Here is a 5,769-nt window from a genome sequence, read left to right on the forward strand (position 1 = left end):
ACATCAGCACTCTTATTTATTTGAGGAGGCTCAGGCGATGGGTCGGGGAGCTCAATCCTCACCTGTCACTGTGGGAGGCTCTGCAGACGGTAGTCAGAGCCGCACAGAGGACTGTGGGATGTTTTCTGTAGACCACCACCAACATTTATGGAACCAGATGCAACAATCGAGGCTTCTGCATCCTGAAAGACCCCACTCAGGCCTGACACGCTCTGTTCTTCCTCTTCCCCTCGGGCAGGACTACGAATAGTTGGTTGGTTGGTGTCTCTAAATGAGTGTTTGTGGTCATCTGTCTGTGTGGCCCTGCAATGAAAATATAAGTAGTGAAAGAACAAACCGTAACTTCAAGAAATTAACCCACTGACATTTTCAGCTCCATTTTGTTATTAAATCTTAATCATGAATGTACGTTTTTCTGGTGAATGTTTTCTGCATTTAGAGGCGTTTTTACAGCTCTTCCTTTGATTAGTTCATTGTTGTATTTTGTATAAAGAACTTGATAGACAACAGATAGACTTGTGTTCTGCTGTTGGTTCAGTTGATTGTCAATAAGAAAACTGCTGCTTTAGTGGAAGGATTTCATTCAAAACAAAACCTAAAATCTCCTTATAATATGTAGGCGTGGAGCGGCTGGGTGGCTCAGTGGGCTAGGTGAAGGGCTGACATGCAGGAGCCCTGGGTTCGATTTCCAGGGTTGTCCACTGATCCCCACCCAGATTGGGTCCTTAGACCCTTGACGCTGCTGCCTAACTGGGTCCCTGTGCCCCTCAAGTACAGGGTTGTGTCAGGAAGGGCATCCGGCGTAAAAACTCTGCCAAATCACTGATGTGAAACAGTGGGTGCTGTTACGCTGCAGCGACCCCTAAAGGAAGAAGATGGAAGTGAACAAACGAAAGGGGAGTTATTAATCTTCTGACATGCAAAGTTTATATTTGTATAAACCCATTTTGTAATTTATGCTAAACTTTATTTATATTGATTAAGTTTGATAGTTATTTATTTATTTATTTCGGACCGGATGGAACAGAATTTGATAAGTTTAAGGGCACAAAAGGAAGGGGAGAGACGTTTTTTTTTTTTTTTTAAGTCAATTTCTAATGAACTCCTGCTGCTCTGCAGAAACTATGTCCTAGAAAACGACACAGGTTCTTTTATTATGGCAAAAAATGACATAATCATAATAAATAGATAAATTTGAACACTTTGAAATAGATCAAGAGATTATCAGAGTGGGACTTCATGCTAAATTTATTTAGTAGCATTTCAACTTGAAAAATAGATTCTTCAGAAACTGGAAGCTTCAAAGAAAGAATTCCCAACTTGAGTTTGTCTGATATTAACCCTTTATGATGTCTGGTATTTATGTTCTTTGATTTTTTGACATTTTTAACACGATCAACTCAGAAAAAGTCTCGCGGCGCTTTTCTCCTTCAGAATCTGATGGATTTAAGTTGGTTGGTTCATGGTTGAAAAGTTACAGTAAGTTGAAGATTTTGTGTTTAAGCATCACGACGACATCTCGGGTATTAAAGGGTTAAACCACTCTGTGGCCTAAAAAAGGTTAGAGGTCACTGAACTAAAGGATGAAAACGTTTCTGCATCTTTTCTCTCAGAAAAATAAAAACAGGAAGTTTCCTGTGAAATTCCAAGTTTTAGTTCCGACTCCTGAATTTTGAAAATTTAAAAACAAAAAAATATTTTCAGAAACTGATAGATTTCAGAAACTGAAAAAATGTTCAGTTTCTTTCTGGATGTTTGCTACGAACCAAACCCAAGTCCATGCGACACACCTGGACGGATCACAACAAGGTAACCAAACATGAGGAAACGCAGGAAGTGACTGAGAAAACAGAAACCACTGATGGACCAGCAGTCGACGTTTAGAGGTTTATTTAACTTGACAACGACACAGAGGAGCCTCTTCCTCTTTTATCGTCATCTCCTGACAGTCGGCTGTTTGGGTGATCAGCTGATCCGCTCCAGACGGTCGAAACACTGAAAGATAAACAGAAAAATCTTCTCAAATAAATGTAAAAACTTGATTTTACCTGTAAAAGCTGCAAAGTTAAGAGACAGAAAATAAATGAGCCAAAGAAAGTCTGAATATTTGGAAAGAATCAAAAACACAAATAGAACTGGAGCTTAGATTAGAAGTTAACTCTATTTTAATGATAGTGATGAGCAAAAACAAAACAAACATCGATCAATTCATATAATTGGAATGAAAAAGAACGGCTCATCAGTTTGATCAGAGGTTTAAAAACCATAAAAATACAACAAATAATCCGACTTGACTCTGAATCGGAAACATCAGCTGAAATGTTTGAAGAACATAAAGCTAAAAATCTAAAAAGAAATCTAAACATCTAAACTAAAAAGGTATTTTTATGTTTTTTTTTTGCATGAAAATAAAAATGTATTTCAAAAACCAGAAACGAGAAAAACCTGATAGATTCTGATGGACGACGACTGACAAACACAATCAAAGAATGTAGAAATCCTCAAAGAAAGAATGAAAAGGGATCAAAATGAGTTGGATTATCCTAGATTATGTTCAGATTCCTAACATTCAGCCGGACGATCAGCAGAAGTTCCTGCCATCCCAACACATTTCCCGACGTGCCGGACGAGGACGTGATTGGAGCGGCTCCGGCCAGCTGATGGACTCGGCGTGACGTCCAGCGTCGGGTTTCCTCTGCTGAGCGCCGCATATTATGTGTCGGTGAATTGATTTCCACTGTGATGACAGCTCCAGTCAGGCTGGCACCGAAGCATGCACGTGCACGCACACATGCACACATGATTCTGGTGTTTGCCTCCTCCGTCCTCAGCTCTGCGAGGGTTCCTGCAGTCGCGGATCGTTTTTCTGGTAAAAGCTTTATTTTTAGACAAAAGTGGTGGATTTATTCCAACTTCAGCTGCTTCACAGGATCCACTGTGCTCCAGAAATACTCCAAGACTTTGCCCCAAACGTCCCAGCCTTTGGGAAGGTCCCCCCAGCAGGACCCTTCTATGAGAAGGGTCCTGCTGGGGGGACCTTCCCAAAGGCTTCTGAAAACTATTTCAGAAGAGCATGTTGTCATTTTTTTAATTAGTGTTTTGAACATTTTGAGTCATTCAAATTTAATATCTTTACATGAAAATGTAAATAAAATTAAATCTTCAAAATAAAATAAAGTGATCATTTGTAGTAACTAACCATTTTATTTAAATGTCTGTACTACACTTTATCTCTGAAACAAAGAACGTTTATGATGAAATCTTCCTTCATTTCTAACTGTAGAAAACACTTTTCTGGACACGAACGATCACGTTTGTCTTTGCTGTTCACCCTTCTGCCAATAGGGGGTGCTGCAGAGCTCAGGCCTTCTCTTCTGTTGTGGACAGAGTTCTCTGTTGGTTCATAACTTTAGTCAGAGGAACTTTTATTTTATTTTGAGGAGGGGGGATAGATAGTCGAGTGTTCTCCTTTTCACTGGATTTGCTCTGAATCCTCCTGTGGTTTAAAGGAGGATATAAATATCTGGGGGGGCAGGTCTTACCCTGGGGGGGTAGTTGGCGATCTGACGCCGGCTGGGGTGTTACAGTGTTTGCCTCTGAGCCAGACAAAAGGGACGGCTGCAAGTTTGGAGGCTTTGGATGTTCCAGTTGTCTGAATGTGCAGATAAGCTGCTGCGCCGCTGCTTTTCCTCACGTGCGCTTTAATTTCACACTCTGACGCCACGCTAAGCGCCGTAGGATCTCATCGCGTTTCACAGCCGGGGCGGGGAGTCCGCCCGCCTGGAATAAACGGCTGGGATTGATCCTTTCTAGGTCAGCGGCGGAGACGCTGCAGCTTCAGGACACTGACCACAAAGACTCGCTTTGTTATGGATTAAAATGAAGAGATGAGCTCCTCCGGTTTCTGAATCCACGCGCCCAACCAAAGTCTTCCTTCCGACCAGATCCTCACGGGGTCACCATCAGCCGTGAAAACAGGAGCAACACCTGAAGAGTAAAAAAACTCCATCAAAGGAGTCTCAACCATGTTCACCTGAAAGCCTGGACTCAGAAGAGTCCAAATCACTGATGTGACGATGCAATCACATCAGGAAGTTTCAGTTTTAGTCGATGTGTAGCGGTCGTCAGGTGAGCACGTCAACCAATCAGGGACACAGCTTTAGGCATGTGACGTTTTCAGAGAACAAAGGGTAGAAAAAGAGAGTCAAGATGGCGCCTTTTTTGACCTGACCTGGGGAAGGCGGGGAACACCCTGGACAGGTCTCCGGCCTGTCCCAGAGCCCAGAGAGCTGGATCGACTGCTGTGCTAGCAGTGATAATGATCCCCGTTACCCATGATCCAGCAGGTCTACTGTCCTGCGGGTCCCTTAGCTGCCGTCGTAGCGTGCACAATTGTCCTAGCTTTATGTGTTTTTCATGTTTTCATCAAGAAAAGAAGAAAATATCCTCCAGTTTTATTTTTATTTTCCCTCTCTCCGGTTAATGCTCAAACTTGTTATGAAGTTGTGGTGGAGGACCCAAACGCAGGACAACGGAGAGCCAGAGGTTGTTGGTTGAGAAGTTGAGCGGATGAGCGGCGGTCCTGGAGAGAAGGTGGTCGGTCGATGACGAGGGGAAATCCAGGTGATCCTTGATGAGAAAACAGTAGATGTAGAAGAAGATGAGGAGCGGGAGTGAAGGATCCGGGTTTACTTAGGCGGGCGGCTCTGACAAAACTGAACCACAGACAGACGGAAGTTCCGTTTCAAATGGACCTCAGGTGCAGTGCAGGAGTGAAGCTCACAGAACCAGAGAGTCTGACAGATCTGCTGAAAACAACAACCCTGTGTGTGCCGGCGTCTCTGTAGAGTTCTCCAAAATTATATCAACATTTGAATGAATAAGAACTTCATGTTTTTTGGATTGCTCAGAAAAGTCTTCCTACTGTTTTTTGTTGTAGTAAATTAGAGACTCTAGACTGAATGTTTTTTTTTTTTTGCTGCTTTTTTTATTTTATTTGTTCAAGATTTGAAAAAAATATATATTTTTCCTCGGTGGTGTCAAAGTGAAGGTTTGAAAACTCAGTTTTATTTAGATTTTTTAACTGTGTCACAATGTCACAAACTTAAAAAACTACCTCAGAATTAGGAATTAATAAGTTATTAACTTAGAAAATCACTGCGATTAAAATCGATTAATTAATTACTGATCACAATCAATTAATCGCACAAAGAAATGAATTGCATGACAGCACTACTCATATTTTGTTGTCTCCAATATGATTCGGACTTGGGGGTCTGCAGGCTCCGCCTACTTTTATTGAGCCTTATGATTGGTCAGTTTATAAAGAACCACATAAAAGGTATCAAGAAAAAAAAGAATTATCAGATCAAGAATTCTGACCAATAGAATGACTGAGATATTTCTCTGTTGACGTCTATGGGATTTTCAGAGCATTTGGATACTTCCTATTTGGAACGTTAGGGGGAGGGGCCAGTTTATTGTTGCATCACAACTAACGGCGAGTTTGGCTGCTGTCGGTCGGCTCGGTTCCTCCTCCAGAAATGGACCAAACCGTTGAGCTTTTTTATTCGAGTGTTTTCATCCTTCCTCTAATTAGATCGTCATTTCCGTCTGTCTTCGTGCTCGTGATGCCAAACGGCGCCAAAGGGTGTCAGAAGGATCCTGGAGGGGGGAGGGGGCAGACAGTGGTCTTGCCTTCATTAGCGTGGCATTATCTGCATCCTGTTAATTAACCCCCCAAGGCCCTCTGCGTGGAGATCAGAGGAA

The 5,769-nt window shown here is 42.2% G+C and overlaps 1 long non-coding RNA gene across 2 annotated transcripts in view; it reads left to right on the top strand.

Moving 5' to 3' along the window:
* The window catches only part of LOC118598621, a 56,808-nt gene that overhangs the window by 47,307 nt on the left and 3,732 nt on the right, over nucleotides 1-5,769 (top strand). The gene's annotated exons all lie outside the window — the stretch shown is intronic.

This window comes from Oryzias melastigma, linkage group LG3 (assembly GCF_002922805.2).
Source record: "Oryzias melastigma strain HK-1 linkage group LG3, ASM292280v2, whole genome shotgun sequence".
In the NCBI taxonomy this organism is placed as follows: Eukaryota; Metazoa; Chordata; class Actinopteri; order Beloniformes; family Adrianichthyidae; genus Oryzias; species Oryzias melastigma.